The sequence below is a fragment of the Delphinapterus leucas genome, chromosome 1 (genome assembly GCF_059928025.1).
Source record: "Delphinapterus leucas isolate spDelLeu-1000000601 "Yukka" chromosome 1, BTC_Dleu_Yukka2, whole genome shotgun sequence".
In the NCBI taxonomy this organism is placed as follows: Eukaryota; Metazoa; Chordata; class Mammalia; order Artiodactyla; family Monodontidae; genus Delphinapterus; species Delphinapterus leucas.
In genome coordinates this window covers 7868154-7895898 of record NC_143129.1, presented here as the reverse complement: position 1 = coordinate 7895898, position 27745 = coordinate 7868154, and the positions used below count along the sequence as shown (strand labels likewise).

General features: G+C 41.7%; 1 long non-coding RNA gene across 2 annotated transcripts in view; it reads left to right on the top strand.

Annotated features, from left to right (window-relative positions):
* The window catches only part of LOC149750407 (uncharacterized), a 43007-nt gene extending 16671 nt beyond the window's left edge, over window positions 1-26336 (top strand). Inside the window, exons 2-3 of one of the 2 annotated variants that reach the window (XR_016391829.1) lie at window positions 407-574; window positions 2112-26336. This is a non-coding gene — a long non-coding RNA (uncharacterized LOC149750407). Of the gene's footprint in view, window positions 1-406 lie in introns of both variants that reach the window. The other variant, XR_016391828.1, reaches the window with a different exon arrangement.
* Window positions 26337-27745: the final 1409 nt, after the last annotated feature.

Genomic DNA, 27745 nt, shown 5'->3' with positions numbered 1-27745 from the left:
GAGGAGATGCTTAGGTCATAAAGGTGGAGCCCTCATGAGTGGGATTAGTGTTCTCATAAAAGAGACCCCGCAGAGCTTCCTCGCCCCTTCCATCGTGTGAGGACACGGTGAGAAGGCACCATCTATGAATAAGGAACTGGACCCTTGCCAGACACCGAATTGCTGGCACGGTGTTGACCTTGGACTTCCCAGCCTCCAGAATTATGAGAAATAAATTTCTTTTGTTTACAGAATGACAGTCTGTGGTACTTTGGTAGAGCATCTGGAACAGATTAAGACACCGTAGTAGCTTAAATATGTTATACAGTAGGATGTGGAATCGATTTCCTTTTACAACGTAAAAAATTGGAAAATGAATGTAATAAATCATTTTACTTAGCCTTTCTTATGTTTATCTTTTATGTAGATAGATTTCATAATGACAAAAAAAAAAGAAGAAAAGAAAAGAAGGAACCATGAGTCACCCACAGAGGATGCCAGGGAACTGTGACATAATAAGAAATATGTATTTGGTGTCTACACTGGCTTCCTGGCACAGAGCTCCTGAAACACTTGGAATTTCTTGAGTGATCGGGTAAAATGAGGCCTCTTTGCTTATTTATAACTAGCCTCTTTCAACCACACCTGAGTTTATGTTAATGAGGTGACTTAGAAAAGACCCTAAGGATGGAACTGAAGGGAGGCTGGGTTGATTAGAGGGTCAGACCTTTCAGCCCCACCCACTGACCTCGGGGGAGGGGCGAGGGGCTGGAGATGGACTTAATCACCAATGGCCAATGATTTAATCAATGACGCCTAAGAAATGAAGCCTCCGTAAAAACCCTAAACAACAGGTTTTGGAGAGCATCTGGGTTGGTGAACACGTCAAAGTGCTTGGAGTGGTGGCCATGGATGCCTGGCCCATGAATTGCTTAATGGGACAGAGAATCCCACACATCTGGCCTCAGAAGTTTTGTGAGTAGAAGAAATAGTCATAGTTTTCTTTTAGGAACCAACCTATCATTCTAACAACTTATAAATAAAAAGAAAGAATCAAACACTTGTCTGGCCTTCCTGTACAAACTGTACCTGAGGGTAACCACTAGTTGATGAAATGGTTTCCCTTTGTAGAGAGATTCCAGCTAAGAAGCGAAGCAGGCCTCATAGATCCAGAAATATCACAGGGCTGCAGCCTCCAGTGAAAGAGCGGGTGTAAGCAAAGATCACCAACGGCTGCTAAAAGCATTAGGTGAAAAAAGGACAGAACTTTACAGTGTTATGAGTCAGCCTGGCAGGGCCTGAGCCCTCTGAACAATCCCAGCGTCACAGGAACAGACAGATATTCCGTGCTTCCCGATGGAAGTACGCAAAACCACTTACACAGTATTCACGCCAAAGAAATTGAACCTAAATCTGATTAAGCCTCTAGATGTATGAATTTACAGAAAATATAAGAGACAGAGGAGGCTTTTAAACAACATCAGTGGCATGCAATTAGCAAGATTCAGACTGTGGAAAAACTTACAGGAAAAAATGACAAATACATTTCAAGGAAAAGAAAGGAAGTGAGCCTGACTGAAACAGAGGAGGAACCCATGGCTTAGAAGAGACATAGAAACTGAATGTAACACGTGACCCTTATTTGGCTCTTAACTTAAACAAACTGGTCGTTAAGAAAGAAAAACATTCAAGAGCTACCAAGAAGGCTTTCTCTACTAAAGGCAGAGACAGGGTCACAAACCCCACCCACTGTCTTTGACTTTTCTTGGCTTAAATCCTGTAATTAAGGAGGTGTGCCTTTTAGTTCAACCTTCTTGTCCAGAACTCACACCCTTTACAAGTCAGCACATCAAACCTCATCAGTCACAGATTCTTAGACCGCTGAGTTCATGAGCTTGTTTCCCAAGTGTGGGCGTCAGTGAAACACCTGACGTCAGTGACGATTTTTCTAAAAGCCACCGACTTCATGAGTGTACTGAGCTCCCTGGTCTTTACACATTTGATTCTTCAGAGTCGATTGCAAGTGATACGCTGGTCAAGGGGGTTGGAGCAGGCCTGGCGAAGATGGTGATGTTCTGATTTCTTGTTTGTTTTGTCTTTGGAATTTTTTTTTTTTCTGTATGTCTTAATAGGAATGAACGAGAGTTTAGAAGACCAAATATTTCAAACCAACCAGTGAAACCCTTTGGTGCGGTTTTGACTCCAAAGCAGCAAGGCCGTCTCCTGGTCTTCCAGGGCCATATGCCACGGGGTCACTTTTCAAATTAAGGTGAAATCCAAGTGAAGGTGGAAAGGCAAGGTGTGAGGTCCTTCGACAGCATCCCTGGTAGGTAACCATCCACTCTCTATAAACACCTCCAATGGCAGGAAATCTCAGCCACATTTTATGAAGCTTCACTGTTGTCTCACCAGGAGCCAGTCTGCCCCATTTCCCAGGACAGCACTTCGAGTCTTAGAGACAGCGTTCTCATCCCCACCCCGAGTCAGTGATTCCTACCTGGAGTCTAGGGAATGTGAGGGGACAGCCATCCTACTGGACAATATCAGCTCCTTGGAACAGCCAAGGTTAGCAGTTGGGGGCTTTTCCTTAGATGCCGTGATGCTCCGTTGAGGTTAGAAATTTATTTCAGTGGTTAGAAAGCAAGAACATACACTAAAATCTTTAAAAATGGTTTTATTTTATTTTTTTAAAGATTTTTTGGTTTTGACATGGACCATTTTTAAAGTCTTTATTGAATTTGTTACAATATTGCTTCTGTTTTATGTTCTGGTTTTTTGGCCACAAGGCATGTGGGAGCTTAGCTCCCCCAGTGCAGGGGGTGTGGGATTGAACCCACAGCCCCTGCGTCGGAAGGTGAAGTCTTAACCACTGGACCACCAGGGAAGTCCCTAAAAGTGGTTTTAAAACCACTCTCTTAAGTTTTCTCTTCCCCAGGGTAAACATTGCTTGCTCTTTGAAATATTGGTAATACAGGTTTATATATTTTTTAAAATATAATAAATAATGAAGTATAAATTATATATAAGAAATTACATGCATATTATATTAAAATATATATGTATATTATTAGGAAAGGGTAGCCTAACCCACACTCACTTGTAGGACAAGACCTAGCGACGGTACACATCACTTGTCCTCGCATCCCATTGGCTGGAGCGTTGCCACGTGGCTGCACCTGCTGTCAGGGAGCTGGGGGAGGTAGTGTGTGTCTGGCAACCCAGGTGCCGGGGTAAAACTTTCCCTGCTCTGGAAGGAGGGAAGAGGCAGCGTGGGGGGGCTCTTGGCATCTCTGGCACGATGGCTGTAAATAGAAGCTATGCGACCACATAGCATAATGACAGTGTGGCCTGGTTTTGTCACCAGGCCCAGCGGTGAGGCTGCGTAAGGGTCACGGGAGTGGAGACACACAGAACGGAGCCAGTATTCAGTTCAGGAATCATCGGATGTAGCGCACGTGATGAGCACACAGCACAGCTTAGTAAGAGTAGGGAAAACAGAGAAGGGGTACCGACCTCGCCAAGGAGAAGTCCGGGAGGAGGCAGCTCAGCGCCAGCAGGGTCCCTGGTCGGTGATGGCTTCAGGACATCTGTGAGTGGGACTCGCCCTCGGCTGGGACAGGGCCTCGGGCGGTGCCTGGACATGCCGCAGTGTCTGGTCGGGTCCTCCAGCCAAGAGCCTTCAGTGTCCGACTCTGGGGGGCGTCTGCCTGGAGGTGGGCAGGTGCTGCCCCAGGGCCTCTCGTCTCCAGCAGCTACTCTGTGCCAGCGAAGGTTTCCGTGATGTTACAAGGCAAGTCCTTAAATTCATTCTCTAAGTCTGTGAGTCTCTTCCTGTTTTGTAAACAAGTTCATTTGTGGCATTTTTCTTTTTAGATTCCGCATATCGGTATCGTATATTTGTCTTACTAACACAACATTGTTAATCACCTATGCTTCAATATACAATAAAAATTAAACAAACAAACAAAAAACAAAGTCCTCATCTAAAGGAACAGCTCTTAGCTCACCATACGGACGCACTCACGGTCCGGCACCCGACGCTTTAGAACAACTAGCCTGGCAGTTGACACTGGCCGTTGGGACTCCACTTTGACTGCTGAACAAAGCTTGAATCCGAGGAGTTTCACACCACATAAGCAGGAAGCACAGACTGCAGCGCAACCGTCCTAAACGGAGAGTTTCACTGAAATATTCAAATACAAGGAACGTGTGTGAAAGACGTTTGCTCTTGGCTGACTAACACCCGTTCAGTCCACCTCCAGTCACAATTCCGGGTTTTATTTGGGAATCTAGTCTTCCTCTCTGTCCATCTGGTTGAGGGGGAGTCTGGGGGTGACTTGTGACCTAGCCAAACCTCTCAGAACCCCACAGTCCCTAGACAAGCGTGACTGGGTCGGGATTGGCACGTGACTCATTCCAGCTACTAGAAAAGCAGGTTCCTTTAATTCTGCTGCCATCTTGCCGTGTGGAGCATATGACAATGAAAGAACTTTTTTTTTAGCCCAGGATCCAGCCACGTTTCGCGTCTGCTCTCCACTGGGGCTTCTTAGCCACGAGATCCAGGAAATCCTCTTCTCCATCCCTGTTTTGTTTTTCTCCTTACACCAGTTTGTAGTGGGTTTTCTGTAACTTGCAGTAGAAAAAAATCCTAATGGATACATTTGAGATTATTCCTAACTCTCCTAAATGGAAAATAACACAATAAACAATTAAAATAATTAAATAAGATAATTAAAAACCAAGTAAACTATCTGACTAGTTCATCTATCTGCATGAATGAACTGTTATATAGCAGAGATATACAAAGCGTCATTGTTCTGCACTGTGCTACCAGAATCTGAAGCCCTAGCCTGATCACAGGCTGCAAGAATTCTTTGCCACACGTTGCTCGGTAACGAATATTACTGTAGATTTAAGAGCTTGAAAATTCCATCATTATCAAGAATTCAGCCTGAAATCTTTCTGGAACGACGTGGGAATATAAATAAGTTTAAAAGGCATCAAGCCATTCCTTCCTCTTTCTAACAGCTTCTTTTCTAGGAAGTCAAACTCTCCTTTTACACAGACCTCTTGTTCTCAACCTGTGGTTCTTAAAAGACGCCAACAATACTTCTTCTTACCACTTACACTGAATAAATAATTCAGGGTAATATAATACCCAGTGGAACTTAGAACTGATAGACTTCTTCCAAGTCCTTTAAGATGTATCTTCAAAAGAAAACACTGAAGGACACTTTTATGGATTCCTCTATTCTTCCTAATAAGGTCAAAATAATAACAACACTCATACTTCACATTGTCTGTTTGGCAAAGGCCCGTTTGACCGACAGGGTGGTGCTGGTAGCAGGCACGTGAACCCTGCAAGGCTCCTGCCTTGTGCGAGATTAAGGGACGCAGGCAGAGGGGAATGGAAAGGTGTTCTATCACATCTTCTCTAACGAACGACCGCATCAGAGTTACCTTAGAAACAAAGGGTTTATCTCATCTTAAAGATGAGCAGGGACTTCCCTGGTGGTATAGCAGTTAAGAATCCACCTGCCAGTGCAGGGGACATGGGTTCAATCCCTGGTCCAGGAAGATCCCACATGCCGCGGAGCAACTAAGCCCGGGCGCCACAACTAGTGAGCCTGCGCTCTAGAGCCCGTGAGCCACAACTACTGAGGCCACGCACCACAACTACTGAATTCCTCGCGCCTAGAGCCCATGCTCCCCAACAAGAGAAGCCACTGCGAAGAGAAGCCCTTGTACTGCAACGAAGAGTGGCCCCCACTCACCGCAACTAGAGAAAGCCCGCGCGCAGCAACTAAGACCCAACGCAGCCAAAATTAATTAATTATTTTTTTAAAAAAGATGGGCAAAGGAGGGAATTCCAGTCCTTTTCAGTAACCCATGTAGTTACATAACAAGCCTCACAAGAAGTTAATCAACTATGTTTTATCCAAATCCGTTGGGTTGAAATTCCTCTGTCCTCAGTGGAATTAGAAAGCTACTGACTGTCATCAGTGTGAGGCCCCTTCATGTATTTGAACCCTGTATTAAAAGCTCTGTTTTGTGCTAAACATCTTTTTTATGATTTCTTTTTTAAATGGAAGTAGAGTTAATTTACAATGTTATGTTGGTTTCAGGTATCCAGCAAAGTGATTCCGTTTTATATATAGATGTATATATATACATTTTTTAATTGTATATATTTTCAATTGTATATATACATAATAGTCTTTTTCAGATTCTTTTCCATTATAGGTTATTATAAGATATTGAATATGGTTCCCTGTGCTATACAGTAGGTCCTTGTTGTTTATCTATTCTATATATACCTGTTAATCCCAAACTCCTAATTTCTCTCTCCCCCTGTGCTGAATATCTTTAACCTTTAACCCAGTCATTCTCAACTGGGGTGATTTTATCCCCAGGGGACATTTGGCAATGTGTGCAGCCTGTTTTGGTTGTCACAACTGGAGGGCAAATGCTCCTGGCGTCTAGTGGGTAGAGGGCAGGGATGCTCTAAACACCCTACAATGCGCAGGGTGGTTCTACACACACACACACACACACACACGGACACACATGGACACACATGCACACAGCCCTCCAAAGAATTATCCTCCAGTGTTAATAGTACCAAGGTTGATAAACTATTTATCTTCTTAGTATATTCTTATTTTCCAGACCTTTAGTAATCATTTGAATTTTCTTTCTGATTTTTTAAAATATTTATTTTATTTTTGGCTGCATTGGGTCTTTGTTGCTGCACCTGGGCTTTCTCTAGTTGTGGCGAGCAGGGGCTACTCTTTGTTGTGGTGGCTTCTCTTGTTGTGGAGCATGGGCTCTAGGCACGAGGGATTCAGTAGTTGTGGCGCATGGCCTCAGTAGTTGTAGCTCGTGGGCTCTAGAGCGCAGGCTCAGTAGTTGTGGTGCATGGGCTTAGTTGCTCCACAGCATGTGGGATCTTCCTGGACCAGGGCTTGAACCTGTGTCCCCTACGTTGGCAGGTGGATTCTTAACCACTGCACCACCAGGGAAGTCCTTAATCATTTGAATTTGCTTTGAACCTCTTCTCCAACTTACATTACCCCACTTGGATTTGGAGCTGTGACTTACACGTGAACCTGATTGTTACTGAAAACTAAGGACACTGACTTCATAATTGCTTTATAATTCCCTCCATCTGTGATACTTGTTAAAGGATAATTTAATGACATGTCCTGTATGAAGGTTATAGACACAGAACTGCTCTGGGGATATAAATGACCCACTTCAAATGTCTGTAGGCATTTGGTTGAATTACTAGGGCACCCAAAGTTCTACTCCAATAAGATCATCAGAATATCCGAACCTGATAGAAAAGGAGAGGGGCTCAGGGTGGGGGCCTGGGAGAGGAAGTCTCCCTGAGCTGTAGCCAGAGGAATAAGGGTGATAGAAACAGAAGGGGGAAGCCCCGCAAGGCTGGCGCTTACAACTCTCTATGTGAGCAACCAAAGAGAGACGTTGGATGAGGCATCCCAGCCTCAGCTACATTTTACTGCGGCCTAAGGACACGTATTTAAGATAACTTTTGGTAAGTTCTTAAACTTCTGTAACTTTTCCAACATTTGTTTACTTTTAATTCCCTATTTCTCAATAACGTGGAGCAGTGAAAACCCTTCAAATGAAAAGGCTTGTTTCTGGCTTAAAAAATGGCAGGAGTAGCCCCCTTTGAGGCTAACCTTGGAGAATGGGATTTCTGGAAGAGAAACCAGACTGTTCATAGCCAAGAAGGGGAGCCATCTGGGGAAATCCTGGGATCAGCAAGAAGAAATTTGGGACAGTGAGGGGCTGATGCTGGGGTCAGAAAAAGTGCTTCGAGTCTTCAGAACGGTTGCTGGGTTCTGCTTTACATAGTGCCTCACTCATGAGAGGGTTTAATGTATGGTTTTCTGATTTTGATTAGCATTTTGCTCCTAACTACTGCTCTTAAATTCAAATTATAGCTTTCCAGAGGATAAAAAAAGGGAGAGAGAAGAAATATGCTGAGGTTTGCACAGAGATCAAATAACCGTTCCTTTCTAAAACCATAGATTCTGCCGTTTGTTCCGTTTTTATGCCAGGTCTGACATTTCTCATGCTTGATGTCTACATATAAACATTCACATTGGAGAGTCTGAACAAAAATCATTTGGTTGGCTGGAGTTCTGTAAGGTGTCTATAAAATGTTCTTGGAATTTTAGTTCCAAGTATGTTTTTATATTTAGATGACTCACAAAAACTTTATTTGCACTCTGTCTACTTAGCATGAAAGATGATCTGAATGAATGTGAAAAAATAATTAATTTCAAATTTACGCAAGGGAAAGATTGTAGCTTACTGTCTCTCACGTTCCCTCTGCTTCTAACTCCAACTGCATTCCAACTCCTTCTGCTGGGGCCACTCAGTAGGCAAGAGGGGTGGGAATCACAGACCTGTGTGATGCCTTCTTCACTCTGGGCAGGATGGGGGTTGGGGGTCAGGGTAGGATAGAACTGATGTAAAGAACTAAAAACGATGATGTCTAGTAGACAGACCATCCTGATTGTGCCATGATAGTTGGCCTGCCAGCAGGTTGATTTCTGCCCCTTGTACATGGGTATATTCTTGTTGACCCCAAAGAGCTGGAGAAGAACCAAACCGAGGCCAGGAGAATTAAAGGAGATCAGGGAGCAAAAGGGTTTCCTTCCTGAGGACCTGTCTGCTGCCATGCCATCAGACAATCAGAGACCATTGTCCTTCCATCCTCCCTGGACCACTGATACTTAAGCTTCTCCCAGGATTCCACAACCAGAAAGAGAAGGAGCAAATCAAACTATCAGATTAAGTCCCTTAGGAAATAGAGCCGCTGGAAGAGACAGACAACAACTTGTAAGAAAAACAGTAAGAAAAAACTAATAAGAACACGAAGGAGATCTATGTGCAGCATAAAAGAGGCTCTCTAGATAAATCAAACCTTTATTTTCGACTAAAATTTTAGTAAAATGAAGGCCATTGCTGAGACTCAAATTAGAGGCCTGGAAAATTCAATGGAATAAAATCTCAAATGACAGAGCAAAAGCACAAAGAGATAGAAATTGCATAGACAAAAGCATAAAGGTAAGAGATTTGGAGGATAGATTCTAGAAGGCGGGCAAGGAGCAGGTGGAGAAGAGATAAAAATAGAAGAAAATATTTTTGCGTTGAAGAAAGACCAGAGTCTGCAACTTCAAACGGCTGACTAAGTTCCAGGCATAATAACGAGAACCATATCTAGGCATATATGAGTAAAATTTTTGAACTTCAACATAAAGATAAAGTCTTATGAGTTTCCAGGAAAATAAATGAGCAAACTATAAAGAAAGAGAATCAGACAGGCATGTGATTTATCTTCAGTTCTGGAGGTTAAAAGACAGTGGAGCAAACTTTGCAAAGTACTAAGAGAAAAGGATTGAAATCCAAGAATTCTATACCCAGGTGAATTATCACTTACCCATCAGTTTGAATGAAAGATACTTGTAAATATACAAGGATTCAGAGAATGTATCATAGACAAACCACCACTTGAGGAAAAAACTTGAGAAAGTGAGCAAAAATAACAAATTAATCTGAACAGAGCTTATATTGTATTAATTATCCATGATAGATAACAATTACCCCATAACTTAGGGGCTTGAAGCAATACTAATCATCTCTCACAGTTTTTGTGGATCAAGAGTGGCTTAGCTAGGAGGCTACAAAGATGAACTCACAGTGGGGCCAGGGCTACAGTCACTTAAAGACTTACCTGGGGCTGCAGAGTCTGCACCCAAGATGGGTCACTCATACGACCAGCAAGTTGGATGGCTGTTGGCCAGAGGTCTTAGTTCCTCTGCACATGGAGAAATCAAGCAACATAATTCTAAAGAACCCATGGGTCAAAGAGAAAGTCTCAATGGAAATTTTTTAAAAACATAAATAATGGAAAGTAAAAATACAACATATCAAAATATGTGTGATGCAGCTAAAGCAGTGCTGAGAGGGAAATTTATAGCATCAAACACACACATTAGAAGCAAGTAAAGGTCTTAAACCAGTCATCTAAGTGCCTACCTCAAGAAACTAAAAGGAGAGAAACAGAATAAGGCTCCAGCAAGTAGAAGGAGACTTAAAAAAAAAGAACAAAATTTAATGAAATTGGAAATAGAAAAACATAGAAAATCAATGAAAAAAAAAGCTGGTTCTTAAAAAAAAAAATCACTAAGATTGATCATCTCTAGCAAGACTGACAAAAGTAAAGAGAGCTGACACAAAACAGAATATCAGGGATGCTACTCTAAATCCTTCAAGGAATCCCATGAACAGCTTTATGTTCATAAGTTTGACAACTTAAAAGAAATGGACAAATTTCTTAAAAACCACCAACTACCAAAATTCAATCAAGGTGAAATAGAGAAACTAAATCATTCTACAGCCATTAAAAAACTGAATTTGTAATTTTAAATTCCCTAAAAGAAATCCAGTCCCAGATGTCTTCACTGGAGAGATCATCAAACATTTGAAGAAGAATTAATACCAGTTTTACATAGTCTTTTCGAGAAAATAGAAACATAAGGAATATTTCCTGACTCATGTGTTAGGAGGCCAGTATTACTTTGATATAAAATCAAAGGCAGTAAAACAAAACAAAACTGCAGACAGGTATCTCTCTTGAACTTAGATACAAAAATTCTGACAAAATGTTAGCAAATTGATTCCAACATAGTATCTAAAACAAATTATCCACCATGACCAAGTGGGATTTACTCTGGGTATGTAAGACTGGTTCAACATTTGAAAATCCATCAACATAATCACTATATCAACAGACTAAAGAAGAAAAATCATAGGATCATAATGATCATATTAATTAACAAAGAAAAGGCATTTGACAAAATCCAACACCCATTTATGATTAAAAATAAACTCTCAGCAAGGTAGGAATAGAGGAATTAACTCATCTTCACAAAGAATCTACAAAATCCTATGGCTAAAATGTCACTTAATGGTGAAAGACCAAATGCTTTCTCCTTAATATTGGGAACAAGACAAGGATGTCCCCTTTTATTACTATTTTATTATTCAACGAGTACTGGCAAGTCTAGTCGCTGCTCTAGGGCAAGAATAAAATAAAAAGCATATCATCTGGAATGGAAGAAGTAAAATTATCCCCATTTGCAGATAACACGATTGTGTACATAGAAAATCGAAAATCCCAAGGAATCTGCAACAAACAAACAAACCCTAGAACTGAGTTCAGCAGGATCATAGGATAAGAGATCAACACACAAAACACAGGGTATCTCCACATACTAACAATGAACATGTGGAAAAGAAATTTAAAACACAATACCGGGCTTCCCTGGTGGCGCAGTGGTTGAGAGTCCGCCTGCCGATGCAGGGGACACGGGTTTGTGCCCCGGTCCGGTAAGATCCCACATGCCGCGGAGCGGCTGGGCCCGTGAGCCGTGGCCACTGAGCCTGCGCGTCCAGAGCCTGTGCTCCGCAACGGGAGAGGCCACAACAGTGAAAGGCCCGCGTACTGCAAAAAAAACCCCCACAACAACACAATACCATTTACAATCACCCCAAAGAAAATGAAATACTTAGGTATATATTTAACAAAACATGTAGATGATCTGTACACTGAAAATTGTAAAATGTTGATGAAATAAAAGAAGACCTAAATAAATAAAGTGACATTCTGTGTTCACGGACTGGGAGACCAAACAGTAAAGATGTCAGTTCTCCCCAAATCAACCTGTAGCTTCAATGCAGTTCCTATCAAAATCCCAGCAAAGATTTTTTAAGACATAGACAAGCTTATTCTAAAATTTATATGGAACAGGTCCTAGAATAGCTAAACTACCTTGACAAAGAAGAATAAAAGGGGAGGAATCACTCTACCTGATAGTAAGGCTTGTAATCTAGCTACAGTGACTAAGAGAGTGTGGATTTGGAAGAGGGAAAGACACGTAGTTCAATGGTTTAGAATAAAGAACTCAGAAATAGAGGACTTCCCTGGTGGTCCAGTGGTAAAGAATCTGCCTTACAATGCAGGGGACATGGGTTCGATCCCTCGTCAGGGAACTAAGATCCCACATGCCGCGGGGAAGCTGAGCCCGCGTGCCACAGCAACTGAGCTCGTGCACCCCAACTAGAGCCCGTGTACCGCAAACTACAGAGCCCACCCACTCTGGAACCGGCACACCACAACTAGAGAAGAGAAAACCTGCATACCACAACTAGAGAGAAGCCTGTGTGCCACAACAAAAGATCCTGCATGCCTCAATGAAGATCCCGCATGCAGTCATTCATAGTGAAAAAGATTTGAAACAAAGTGTCTGTCCACTGAGAGAGGAATGGCTGAATATGTTACATTCATTCACACTGAAATATTGTGCAGCCATGAAGAATGCATTAGCATTCTGCCAGTCGACACAGAGGGATTTGGATGAGACATTATTGCAAGACAAAACTAAGGTATGAGAGCAGAGTATATAATATAATCTCATTTTTGCAAAGCAAATAATGGTTTAAAATCTACATATCTATGTATAGTTATATGTCTGGAGAAAAACACAGAAAAATATGCATCATCTTGTTTGCACAAATTCTCTGGAGGAGAAAGGGGTGGTCAGAGGGATAGGGGAGCAGGAGAGGAGAGAAGGAGAGGATGCAGATAAATAAATAATATGGAAAGACTAAGCAAAGTGAACGTACTCTAGTATACACGGAATAAACTCTTCTATGTAAAATAGCGTGTGTGAGGGAGATTGTGTATGAAGAAATTAGAAAACATTGTTACAGACATAGATCTACTAACTTGCAGAGAAATCTATGACAGACTGTCAGATTAACAAAACGTAAGTTGGGCTGCATGGGCTGAGGGTACTTAAAATCAAGTTGGGATTCAGTACTGAATCTTGGAAAATCTGGAACTGTATAAAGTATGATAACAGATAAGCCCCCAACGTATCTGAATATATATTTGTATATGTGTTAAAATACTGACGTTGGTTATCTCAGGGTAGCAGCAGTGAATGGATGGCGTTGGGGCAGAGGTAGAAAAAAGAGGAGACAATTAGCTTTGTCTTTTATATATGTTCGTTCCATGTTATTGCACTTGTTATTAGAAGTGTGGGCTACTGCTATAATGTTCAAAACATTTTTAAAAATTAAAAACAACATAAACCCCAAGTTTTCCCACATGACGCCTCAAATGCATGCCATAATCTGTGTGGAGAGCACACATCAAAGAGGAATGTACTGAAAACTCATTTTGGAGATGGGATACAGGCATTCGTGGCTGAAAACGGATTTACTTTAAGGAACATAACTTGGGAGAGAAAATAATACCCACATTTAGGTGCCTAAATATTCATTTAATCTCAGCTTGAAAGAATATTAGATAGCAACTGCTCGAAAATAAAGCATCAGAACGATCCTTAATGCGAAGCAGGAAAGAGGTAGATGGACTCGTGTGGCTGGACATGTGATACCGATGATGCAAAGAGACAAAACTGCAATCTTTAGGGCCTGTGAGTGCTCTCTCAAGTTCAGTTCAGGCAGCCACAGCCCAACAAGCCAACAAGCCAATGGAATCATTTAGGACGGTTTGCAGAAGCTCATAGACAGACCACTAGAGTCCTAGGCAAATTGCAATGAAGAGAATTTAAATGTGTTCCCTTTCCTCGTGTCTTCCTCCTCCTTGGACTCCCACTTCCCATGTCACAGGATGTGAGAGGAGATTTTGTCTCAATATTTCAGTGAAAGCCTCAAGGCTTGGACAACGGGTGACAATGCACCCATATTTAAGAAAGAGACTAGACACGTCCCTGCAGGACTAACTAAGAGGTGACCAAACGGAGCCATCAATAGTCAATACCATCCCCCATTTCCAACCTTTATAACAGAAGAGATTCCTCAGTGAGATTCTTGGTAGTAAGGGAACTCAAATGTGAGTAGAAAGTCTTGTAGTTTTGCTTCCCCTCCCACCTCCAAACCAAAAGAAGGGATCCCAGTTGACCCATTTATAGAGATTGGCGCTATCTACAAGAGGGGAGATTGGAATCTCACTTTCCAGCCGGCTGTTTTGCTCCTAATGTGGAAACATAACATTTGGGGGAGAAAATGTTCCCAGGAAATTGGGTCATATAGGATGAAGGTAGGGACTAGTGTCTAACTCTCCCCTGGAAAATTCATCGGGTGGGGAGCTGAGCTGGAGTTGCCCATGGTGTCAGGGCAGGAAGAAAAGGCAGCAGTGGGAACAGTCTGCTGTTCTGGAGAGCATCGTCCAATCCTGGAGCAAGGATGTGCAATGTTTCCGGTGGACAAAGTGAGTACCATGGCGAGTAGCTGGGAAAGGATGATCTTGGAGGAGTCCCATCCAAGAGAACCATCTGCCTAGATCCCTACAGAGGGATACTCTGGGTGATCCACCAGGGGATGGAGGTGATAAAGGCCAGGAACAGTGCTGTAACAGGACATCCAGTGGGACTTCCAAAGACCTCGCTACATGCTGTGTGAAAGAGCCAGCACTTGGATGCGCGCCACACATTAGGTGGACAAACGAGAATTACAGACATCACCAGATGTGAGAAATAGACTTTGCCACTTTCCCTCTAATCCCTTACCTGCCACTGTCTCCAACCCTAAAGAAGCCAAGAGCAGTGGTGGGTAGGATATAGAGCAGGAACAGACCAGACGCCCACCCATTGCTGGCTCCCAAACCAGAGGTCTGGCCTGAGCTGAGGGCAAGAGAGGAGCTCTGACCGGATGAGGGATTGGCATGTTTATTTATATTTACTCAAAGCCCTAAGTTTGCCCTGAAAACTATGGACCTTGCTCAAAAAGTCACTCAAGGGGTGAAGAAGAGAAATCCTATTTGGAGTATGTTTTCAGCAAGTGGTGATAAGTAAAATCACTTCCTAATTGCATCCAACCAAGTTCAGCCCATTCGCTACCTGTAAACTCGTATGTCCTTAGCTGACATTCAAAGCCCTCTACCACCTGGCCCTTACGTGCTCTTCAAGTTTCTTTCTTTTAAATTTAGTTATTTTATTTGTTTATTTTTGGCTGCATTGGGTCTTCGTTGCTGCGTGCGGGCTTTCTCTAGTTGCGGTGAGCGGGGGCTACTTTTCGCTGTGGTGCGTGGGCTTCTCATTGCGGAGCACGAGCTCTAGGCGTGTGGACTTCAGTAGTTGTGGCACATGGGCTCAGTAGTTGTGGCTCACGGGCTCTAGAGCGCAGGCTCAGTAGTTGTGGCGCACGGGCTTAGTTGCTCCGTGGCACGTGGGATCTTCCTGGACCAGGGCTCGAACCCGTGTCCCCTACCTTGGCAGGCGGATTCTTAACCACTGCGCCACCAGGGAAGCCCCCAAGTTTATTTCTTAATGACTTATTCCCTCTATTCCAACTAACATTACGCTGAAGTCCCACACCCATGCCATCTCCTGTTTTGTTGTTATGCCTTCCTTACCTCCTTTCTGCCTGTCTATGCTCCAATGTTCTTTGAAGGCTTCCTTTCAAGCCACGCCTCCTCCACAAGGTCTAACCAACCAGCCCAGGTGCTTAAGAATCACCCCTTCTTCTGAGCTCCATCTGCTGACTGGCAATAAAATAAGAGGTTCCACCCCCATAAGTACCCGTAGTCCACACCACCCAAATTTCATTTGAAAAAAGTGCTCACCGTACACCTAGCCTTATTACTTTACGTTGTCATCTACGTTTACGATTATGCCCCACACCTCATTAGAAACTCCTTGAGGGCAGTGTTTACATCATGATTATTTGTTTGTCTGTTTTGGTCTTATGTCTCCAGACTTAGCCTGCAGTAGATTCTCGGGAGTGTTTGTTGGTGGTGTTGACGGTGCTGATAATTCAGTGCTTTCCCGCCTCCTGGGAGCTTCCTGCAAGTCCTTATTGCCCGTAAATTATCTCCTGGACCGCCCAGCTCTGAAACATCCCAACACAAACCAAAACACGAGGATCGGTCATTTTACAACCACTTCCAAAAGGCCAGAATGACTAAACTGTATTTCTAATGAAGGCATTTCCCGACTGAAGGCATGAAGCGTTTCAACACAGAAGAGCCAGGAGATAGGGAAAAAGATAGCACTTCAAACCATGGCGGGCGGGGATCCACCGGCTCACTCCCTGTTTTGCCAGCGATCTGTGGGCCAGGACTCTAAAAGGGCTTTGTGCCACTTTCTCTATTTCTGAGACGGGAACAACAATATATTTTCCTCTGCATAACCAGTAAACATATTAGTAGAACCAAATGAAATGATGTGAACTGATTTGCTCTGTAAATCTGATTATATATCATTAGCCTTTTGCAACATCATTTCTGGAGAGATACAGAAATGATATGAAAGGATACCAGTTTCTCAAAGAAAGACTTTCACTTTTTACTGTTGTCAATTTAAAAATCAAGATGTCAGTCCTTTAGACATAAAATAGCTGAGGGGCTTCCCTGGTGGCGCAGTGGTTAAGAATCCACCTGCCAGTGCAAGGGACATGGGTTCGATCCCTGGTCTGGGAAGATCCCACATGCCGCGGAGCAACTAAGCCCATGCGCCACAACTACTGAGCCTGTGAGCCACAACTACTGAGGCTGTGAGCCACAACTGCTGAAGCCCACGCCCCTAGAGCCCATGCACCGCGACAAGAGAAACCACCGCAATGAGAAGCCCGCGCACCGCAACAAAGAGTAGCCCCCGCTCGCCACGACTGGAGAAAGCCCGCGCGCAGCAACGAAGACCCAACACAGCCAAAAATAAATAAATAAAGTAAAAAAATAAATAAATAAAATAAAATAGCTGGGCCATGAATCAGTCGTGATTCATTTCAAAGATTCAAACGATGTAAGGAGAGCCTTAACCCAAAGGCTGCTCATCCTCTAAAGGCTGAAACTTGTACCTAACTCCCGTTTTCCAATTCTTTCTCTGTTAGTCACCAGGAGTCTTCTGTGCCCTATGACGGCACAGGGCAGGTTAAGTACAAAATCAGCATTTGCTCCCAATGAAGCAAGTAGCCATGCTTTGTCTCGAGAAGCTGCCAAATGAAAGATGATGAGATTATCTGGTGAGCTTTAATTGCCGAGTTAATTGTCTGGCTAATTCAGGAAAACAAGTCCAGAAATGGAATTTGGACTAGATTATCTGTCATCACCTGGATCTGAATTTGCCTATTCCACAGATAAGTCAGTCCAACCTCCATCTTCCCCTCACTTGTTTAAAGCTAATTTGTAGTGTTTAAAGCAACATGTCCGACACGTGATCTTTATCCCCGGTGGTGGAAAGCCCGGGCTCTGACCTCAGCTAGTATCTCAGGAGGGGCAGTTAAGAGTGAGCAGTCCTGCCTGGGATGCAGGCAAAGAGCAACGGGGGCCAGAGGCTGGGGACTGATGAAGGGGTCCTGGGAAGAAGGGACGGAAAGTAAGGCAGGATCAATACACGTGTGATGACAAGTATTTAATTTTCCCAATGAAAGATTTCTTTGTAAAATTGGAGCATGTCTTATATTTCCAAATATGGTGGTTCGGAAAAAGAAACCATCACATCCCTCAAACTTGCTTTTAATCTCATGAAACTCCAGCAATAAACCAACTCGAAAATTAATAGTTTCCTTCCTGAGTTTGGTGAATGAAAATAAGAATTCTAAACTTTTTAGATAATTGTTGAAAAAATCACCTTTACTCCTGAGCCTTGAGTCTAATTGTTAGATATGACTACCTGAAATTAGAGAGTCCTTTCATACATTTTCAGGTTTACGTTATGATTATACTTGAGAGCAAATGGAGGCAAATGTTTGACTATGAGCACAGGGAAAGAGGTCTGCAGAGAGAAAGAGAGAAATGTGATGAACACAGGAAGCCACAGAGTCCCCAAGTAAGAATGCAGAGGCTTAGCTTTCTAGTTTAGTTGTCTAATTCTTCACATTGCCCCATTCTTGAGGTTCCTTGTGATAACCTAATTACTTATAATAAACCCCTTATATAGTATATTTTCAAGATGGCTCGAGTAGATTTCTATTGCCCAAAACCAAAACAGTTCTGATTAAGAAACCCTGCCATGTCATTGTAGCTGAGTATTTAGAAGTTGATTTCACCCAAGCACCACTTAAAGGACTTAGGACAGTTTTTATTGCTAGTGTAGATGTACGTCGGCTCTTTCAAGGTTTTTGGTAGGCAAAGTTGCGCCTAAATGCAAGTACTGGAAATTGATTATTGAAAAAATGGTTATCATTTCAAGTATCTTATTTAAAACACTTTCTATAAAATATTTAAAGCAATATGTTATTGATTTGTCATCAAAATTTCCCTCTCTGAATATTGAATAAGAGTAGTAATTCCAGGACTTACCTGGTGGCGCAGTGGCTAAGAATCCTCCTGCCAATGCAGGGGACACGGGTTCGAGCCCTGGTCCAGGAAGATCCCACATGCCGCGCGCAGAACAACTAAGCCCGCGAGCCACAACAACTGAAGCCCTCGCTCTGCAACAAAGAGAAACCACCGCAATGAGAAGCCTGTGCACCACAATGAAGAGTAGCCCCCACTCGCCGCAACTAGAGAAAGCCCAAGCACAGCAACGAAGACCCAATACAGCCAAAAGTAAACAAATAAATAAATAAACTTATTTTTTATAAAAGAGTAGTAATTCCAAATTTCCTTTAAGAGACACTTTAGAATTTAGGCAAAACAATTATAATTGATATTTAATTTTAAGGAATGAGTTACAGAATGCATTAAGATGATCTCATCTACTTTGCTGTATATTATAGATGTTATGCAAGATGAAACCCTTCTTGGCTAACATTAGAGTAATAACAGAATGATTAACGCTTCATGTGATAGTTGACTTAGTGCATGTTCAGATTTTCATACCAAATTTATTAGGAGATATTTGACTAAATGTTTCTGATAAATTCTCTAAATTTAAATAAATATAAAAATAACCTTACATCATTTACCTTACCTCTCACTGCTTATACTGGAGTTTTTCTCAGGCCTTTTGTATGGCTCTATTTGGAGGTGGGGTCTTTAAGGAAGAATTAAGGTTAAATGAGGTCATAAGGGTGGGGCCCTGATCTGATAGAATTAGTGTTCTTATAAGAAGAGACATCTGGGGAGCCTGGGGGGTGTGTGTGTGTGCACGTGTGTGCACAAGTGCACACCAAGGAAAGGCCATGTGAAGACACAGCGAGAAAACATCTGTCTGCAAGCCAGGAAGAGCACTTTCACCGCAAACTGAGTCATCTGGAGCCTTGATCATGGACTTTCAGCCTCCAGAACTAGGAGAAAATTAATTTCTGTTGTTTATGCCACCCAGTCTATGGTATTTGTCCTGGCAGCCTGAGCAGACTAATATATACCACTAGGTACATGTGATGGAAAATTAAAGTGCTGTTTGTTGAGGGAACTTAGAGTCCGAGAACAACAGAGGGCACACGATCTTCCCATCTCTCATTATCCCCCAGAGAAATGTGCTCAAGTGGGGACTTTGTGATGTGTCACAGGATCCAAAAAGAGGCCCCCCCTTTATTGTTCTACATATTTCTAAGGATGTTGGAGGGAGAGGCAAGGAACATCTATTTTACAGCAAAACAGTGGGACCTTCTTGATGGAAGAAATGGACTTACTAGGAAGAGGAAGCTGGCACTACTAGGATGTGGTATCAGCCTGTCCTTCCATCGAGTTAATCTGCTGAGCTACTTTCTCCTTAAGCTACCAAATGTAGGAGGGAATGAGCCTCAAGGACGACCTGCTTGTCTCTCATCAATAAGCAGGAAACTTAAAATGTAAGGACACCAAAAGGGTGAAAAGGTAAGATGGGAAAAGCTACGTTAGGTAAATTCTAACAAAAGAAAGCTCCATGATTAAGCCGAAGAGCATTATCAGGGACAAAGAGAGTAACTATCCAATGATAAGAGGAAACAATTTTCCAGAAAAATATAATAACACTAAACTTGCAGGCACCCAATAACATAGCTTCAGAGTATACAAAGCCAAAGTTGTCCAAAGTACAAGGAGAAACTGAAACATGAACAAGCATATTGTTGAGGTATGAATATGCTTCTCTCGGTAATTGACATAGAAAGCAGACAAAAATTGGAAAAGATACAGATGTTTGGAAAAAACATGTATCAACCTCAATCAAATGCACATATAAAGAACCTTGCAACAAATAATTAGATAAAATCCAGTCTGTCCAAGCATGCATGGAACATATATAGAATACATCACACAGGAGCACAATAAAAATCCTAGCACATATCAAATAATCAATATCTTACATAGGATGTGCTCTTGGAACATAGTGCTTTGAAATTTTTCTTAATAAAAGCACAAATAATTATCGTGTCAAGAAAGTAATAATATAAACTAGACAATTCTTATAACTGGAAAATAATATACATCAGCATTTGTGGGTCAAAGACTAAGGCGTTCTTAGAGAGACGTTTACGGCCTTAAATAGTCACATTAAAAAAGGAAAAAAAGTAAAGATTAGTGAGCTAGAATCAACTTTAGAAGTAATAAAGAGAACAGCACTGTAAACCCAAAGAAAATAGAATGAAGGAAATAAAGGTAAGAGCAGAGATTAACAAGATAGGAAACAAAGGGAGACTAGATCAATAAAAACAAAAGTTAGTTTTTATTTTATTTTTATTTATTTACTTATTTTTTTGGCTGTGCTGCATGGCTTGTGGGGTCTTTGTTTCCTGACCAGGAATCAAATCCGGGCCCTGGCAGTGAAAGTGCTGAGTCCTAGCTACTGGACCACCAGGAATTCCCCAAAAGTTACTTTTTAAAACTATTAATGAGGGCTTCCCTGGTGGCGCAGTGGTTGAGAGTCCGCCTGCCGATGCAGGGGACACGGGTTCGTGCCCCGGTCCAGGAAGATCCCACATGCCGTGGAGCGGCTGGGCCCGTGAGCCATGGCCGCTGAGCCTGTGCATCCGGAGCCTGTGCTCTGCAACGGGAGAGGCCACAGCAGTGAGAGGCCCGCGTACCGCAAAACAAAAGAAAACAAAACAAAAACTATTAATGAGATAGACTTGCTTCTGGCAAGACTAATCAGAAAACAAGAGAAAAACACAAGGAAGAAATATTGGGAATGAGAAAAGGGAAATAACTAGGAGATTAAGCAGAAATTGAAATAGTAATGAGAAAATGCTATGAGCAAGTCTATGTAAATAAATTTGAAAACATAAATGAAAGGGAAAATTTTCCTAGAAAAAATTCAACTGATCAAAACTGACTCAAGAGAAGTAGGAAGCCTGAATAGACTTTTAACCTTTAAATACATTAATTCAAAGGTTAAAATCCTTCCTACAAAAACACTATCAGGCCTGGACAGTTTCACAGGAAAGTTCAGTCAAACTGCCAACAAGGAGATAATCCTATTTTACGGAATCAATTTCAGTTACTAGAAAAAGAATGTGTACTGACAAAATTTATGAAGCTAGTGTAATCTTTATGTTGTGGAAAGAATATGAAGGAAACTTAGAGATAATCTCAATTATGAGCATAAGTGCAAAAATATATTAATGTAGCCCACACCACAAGTGATAATATTCACTTTTGATTAAAACAAAACAAAAAGCTTTTTGAATAAAAAGGAACTTCCTTAATCTGGTAAAGGTTATCTACCAAAACCCTATGCAAACATGGTACTTAGTTGTGAATTGTTAGAAGCATGACTTTTAAAGTCAAGAACAAATCAAAGGTACCTGTTATCACAACTTACATTCATCATTGTATTAGAAGTTTAAGCCTCAGCAGTAAGAGATGAAAAAAGAAAAGTGCAAAAGTTGGAAAAAAACAAACTAAACTATAATTCCCAAATGACCAATTATCACAGTTATCATAGAACATCCAGAGAATCAATAAATTACTAGAACTAAAAATAGAGTTTTAGAAAACCAAATTGCATTTCTACATATCATCAATATAATAGTACCCAAACCCATAAGATTCTTAGGAGTAAATCTAACAAAACATGTTGGGAACCTGTAAAAAAAAGATCTGAGAGTAATCAAAATAAATAAAAGGAGACATATAAATGTAGAGCTATATCTTGTTTATTGGAAGATTCAATATTGTAAAAATGTCCATTCTCTTCCAATGAATCTCTGAACTCATAGTATTTCCAACCAAAATCTCTACAGGGTTTTCGCAAATGAATTTTAAAGTTTATATGTAGAGATGCTTTCAGAGAAAAAGAACAAGGTAAAAGAATTTTCCCTGCCATGTAAGAAAGCTTATTATAAGTTATGACTGTGCCTATTATAATTAATGTTGGTTCAGTGATGGGAAAGTAGATCAGAAACACCAAACAAAAATTTGCAGAATGAAACCATTCCTGCATGGAGACTGCATATGACATTACAAATTTGCGGGGAAAGGACAAACACTTCAATAATTGATGGTGGCAAAACTGATCAATCATGTGGGAAAAAATAAAATAACATACCTATCGCACACAATGCACAAAGGAAAAGCCTAAATAAAATAAAGACTACTCAAAAGCAAAATGAGTGAGGGGTGAAAATAGGCAAGTCACAGAAGAAATTCAATTAACATGAAACAAGAATGATCCAACTCACTTGCAATCAGGGAAATGCAAATTCTAACGAAGATGATCTTGCATTTCCATACATCGGATCAGAAAAAATGTAAACATCTGATGATGTCAAGAGCTGGTATGGATGCGGACCAGGAGAAACGCACACACTTTTTTGCAACCGAGGAGACATCTTTTTTTTTTTTAATTCATTCATTCATTTATTTATTTTTGGCTGTGCTGGGTCTGTTGCTGGGCGCAGGCTTTTCTCTAGTTGCGGTAAGCGGGGGTTACTCTTCGTTGCGGTGCGCGGGCTTCTCTTTGCGGTGGCTTCTCTTGTTGCAGAGCACGGGCTCTAGGCACACAGGATTCAGTAGTCATGGCACACAGGCTCAGTAGCTGTGGCTCGTGGGCTCTAGAGCGCAGGCTCCGTAGTTGTGACACATGGGCTTAGTTGCTCCGAGGCATCCAAGGGATCAAACCCGGTCTCCTGCATTGGCAAGCAGATTCCTAACCACTGCCCCCGCCACCAGGGAGGTCCCCTGAAACTCACACGCTTTTGAGAGCCTTTGAGAAATACATATTTAGGTTGAAAAGGTGCATCTTTGTAACCCCCAGCAACTCTCACACACGTGCCCAAGAAAACAGGTACAAGAATATTTACTGTAACACTTGGCAATAGCAAATAATTAGAAACCACCTAAATATCCACTAATAGTAAAGTGGATCAATAAACCGTAGTATATTCATATAAAAGGATGCTATACAACAATCAAAATGAATGAACTTGGGCTTCCCTGGTGGCGCAGTGGTTGGGAGTCCGCCTGCCGATGCAGGGGACACGGGTTGGTGTCCCGGTCCGGGAAGATCCCCCATGCCACAGAGCGGCTGGGCCCGTGAGCCATGGCTGCTGGGCGTGCGTGTCCGGAGCCTGTGCTCCACAACGGGAGAGGCCACAGCAGTAGAGGCCCGCGTACCGCAAAAAAAAAAAAAAAAAAGAATGAACTTGAGTTGAGTGGGTCAACATGGGTAAATGCTAACATTTAAAGATGGTCTGATATCATTAATATAAAATTTAAAAGCATATGTCAGTAATGTGTTTTATTTGTTACACACTCATATGTAATAAAATTATAAAAAGAAGTAAGGGAAAAAACGTTCAGTGTATAATGTATACATGGGAAGCAGAGGGTGAGGAATGAGATGGGGAAAACATACAGAAGGTTTTGACTGTACCTGTAACATTTTATTTTTAAAAACTTGGAGCAAATATAGCAAAATATTCAGATTTGACAAAGATCAATGGTCAGTACTTTATGCTATTTTCTGTAACTTTCTGTAATGTTCTTGAAATATTCTAAGCAAGTTTCCTGAAATATTTTAAAACAAAGCAAAACCAGTCCTGCCTGATTTATACCTTCGAACAGTAGTTGCTGAATACAAGTCCTATTACTCTAACATTTTGAACTTGAGTAGGAATGTCTTATGATACATTGATTTAATACTAGCATTTTCTACTTATAACACAGTAAATGAAGAAATCATTTAAAATCAAGCAGTGTTTTCCAAAATTACTTTACTAGGGTGAAAGAGTGAAGACGCAGTCGTATTTAACAAAATTGGGAGAACGATGAAGGGAAAAGTGAACCAGGCTTGGTGGGGAGCACAGGGATAGAGAGGAATACAGCTGAACAACCGGGAGAGAAGGGAACCAGAGGAAAGGAAAATAAGTTTTAAATAAGCAGGCCCAAGACCAAAAATAAAGGGAGCAAATTGAAAATAATACGAGTGGGTAATTTTTTTTTTTAAGTTCAGAACCTTAATTTTCAATTTAAATATTTTTTATTGAAGTAGAGTTGATTTACAATGTTGTGTTAATTTCTGCTGTACAGCAAAGTGATTCATATACTTTTTTAAAAAATATTCTTGTCCATTATGGTTTATCATAGGATATTGAATATAGTTCCCTGTGCTCTACAGTAGGACCTTGTTATTATCCATACTATATATAATAGTTTGCACCTGCCAACCCCAAACTCCCAGTCCATCCCTCCCCAATCCCCTCCCACTTGGCAACCACAAGTCTGTTCTCTATGTCTGTGAGTCTGCTTCTGCTTTGTAGATAAGTTCATTTGTGTCATATTTTAAATTCCACATGTAAGTGATATCATATAATATTTGCCTCTCTCTCTGATTTACTCCACCTAGTATGATAATCTCTAGGTCCATCCATGTTGCTGCAAATGGCATTATTTCATTCTTTTTTTGTGGCTGAGTAGTATTTCACTGTATATATGTATAGAGTGGGTAATTCATCACGTAATTATAGAAACGATTTTAAAAGGCAGACTTAGATGCCAAATGTGATTTAATTTAACTTAGGCCATTCCTAACGCCTTCTTCAACACCCTACTTCGAAATGGGAAAACTGAGTCCCAGTGAGGTAAGTCACCCTGTGGTCAAGTGCAGAGCTGGAAGAACGCACGGCCCTGAGGGCACCTGGATGCAGTGATTCTTTCTCTTCACAGCACCACCTCATGCACCTGGGTCTCCATCTGCCACGAAGGGGTGCTGGGTGACAGTGGGGTGCGAGGGCAGTTCAAGGAACACACCCAGGCTGAGAAAAACCCAAAAAAGGCAGCAGAGGGACATAGTGAGTTAAACTTTTACACCTGTGTAGTCTTCCTCTTGTATTTTTAAGCCTTCTTTTTTTTTTTTTTGCGGTACGCGGGCCCCTCACTGCTGTGGCCTCTCCCGTTGCGGAGCACAGGCTCCGGACGCGCAGGCTCAGCGGCCATGGCTCACGGGCCCAGCCGCTCCGCGGCATGTGGGATCTTCCCGGACCAGGGCACGAACCCGTGTCCCCTGCATCGGCAGGCGGACTCAACCACTGCGCCACCAGGGAAGCCCTAAGCCTTCTTTAAAAAGGCTAAGTGGGCATGCTTCTTCTGTTTTAGGTATTTAAATTGACAAATGATATAGGGAATTAAAAATGGACAGCTGAGAATAAAAAATGTTGAGAACTGTTACATTAATCCATTCTTATACTATTTTTATTTCTGCTTTTCCGGGAGAACATTCTCTGTAACTCATTCCTTGAAATCCAGTAAAGTATCAAAAGGGAATCTTCTCTAATTAGGCCCTAAAAGAAGAGTACAACCTGCAGAGGAGAAGCTGGCCTCTGCACACCTCCAAGATGATGGCAATGATTGCCTTTTTTAAAAAAGTGACGTATCAAATTTAAACAGTAAACTGTGGTTTTTGATGATTGTTTGACGTTGATGGTTAGGAAGTGGTTATGTGCTTTAAGACAGAATGTGAAGTTAAGGGAAAAAAGCAAACAAAAACCAAATGGGGAGCATGATACACTGAGCTTGAAGTGTCTTAGTTTTGCTGGATGGTAAAAGCTCATTATTAGCTAATGAAATAATCCATTTGCCAAAATAATATTTGGTCTATCAGAAGTGCAGTGCATGGGCAGATGCCAGGCACCCTTCAATGTGTTTCTTTCCATGCCTTTGAGTTTTCCAGATAAACCCCGCTAACAGCTCCAGCAGCCTCATGTTTAGCTGGTGACAGACTGGAGCGTGCAGTGTCCTGGAGACTCCTGAATGCTTCTTTGTTCCAGGGGCTCTGCTGACCTGAGGGCTCCATCCTGCCCAGCACTTGCCATTCAAACCTCCCTTTGCAGAGATGTATAACTTGGCTGGAACACTTTATTTGTCATACAACTTTGCTTCAGGGGATCGTTGTGGTGGTAGGTTTTTTCTTTTCTTTTGTTTTGTTTTTTTTTACAAATTCTGAAAACACACCAGGTAAAGCAAACCGAACATGTTGTGTAGAGCCTGACTTTCTCCATTAGTTATGCTTTCACTTTTTATTGTAAGACATTTTGGGAGAGGATGCAATTAGGAAAGTGTGTGTTTCAATAAGGCCTTTGATCAAAACCCAATCATGCTCTTGGCAAGCATCTTTTACATAATGTAGTTTTAGTTCCATTTGGGATTTAGAAAGAGCTAAGATATTTGCCTGGAAAAAGTGGTAATTTGTTTTCTTTTAGAGAATTTCCTCTGCAAAAAAGTACCTGGGGTCCTACTGAATCAGTTAAAAAAAACACCTTGTAGTAGAGACCATGTAATGTTGTTCTAAACGACAATAATTAATAGATTTTTTAAAAAAGAGGATGACAAAACCATTTTTGTTAACTTTCATGAAACTGTGAGAAGCCACTGAAGTGTCACAGAGCTCAAGGGTTGGACAAGCCCTCTGAGGCCACTCAGTCTGTCTTTCCACCAGGCTAGACTGTCCCCTTCGTTGTTCTATTCAGTATTGTTCTCTGGTCCCCTTGGAGTGTCTAAAGCAACACAACACAGTCCTTGGAATTACAGTTGTTATTCCAGCATTTCATCAACTGAAGCAGTGCTGAGTGGTTTTCCTAAATTGAATGCGGCTTCTAATCTCCGTTAAGAGATTTAAAATTAAGGCAATGACCCTCTTTTCTTACGTTGGAATTCTGTTTGGGCCTGGATGTTAGGGTGGTATGCAACTTATAGATTAGCACAATTCCAACATTTACTGTATTTGGTCATTATGTTTCAGAAGAGATAATTCTGTGTGGAGTCATGCTATAATGTGGTCCTGCTACAACACATCATTATTTTGAGGTTTTATTGCTTTCTTACATACAGTTATTCTGTAAAATGACATACTATCCTTTTGGATGTTTAGTTGGAAGTGTCTGGTGGAAAACAGTTTATTGAAGGAAAGAACTTACCTCAAGACACAAAACATATTGTAGCTGATGGCCCCCAAAGAATATTTGTCAAGGGACCTATTTTAAAAAAGGAAGAGGCAGGGCTTCCCTGGTGGCGCAGTGGTTAAGAATCCACCTGCCAATGCAGGGGACATGGGTTCGATCCCTGGTCCAAGAAGATCCCACATGCCACGGAGCACCTAAGCCCGTGCGCCACAACTACTGAACCTGCACTCTAGAGCCCATGAGACACAACTAGTGAGCTCCCATGCCACAGCTACTGAAGCCCGCGCGCCTAGAGCCCGTGCTCCACAACAAGAGAAGCCACCGCAATGAGAAGCCGTCACACCGCAACGAAGACCCGACGCAGCAAAAATAAATTAATTAATAAATTTTTAAAAATACATTTATTTTAAAAAAATGCTCTAAGTGGGAATTCCCTGGC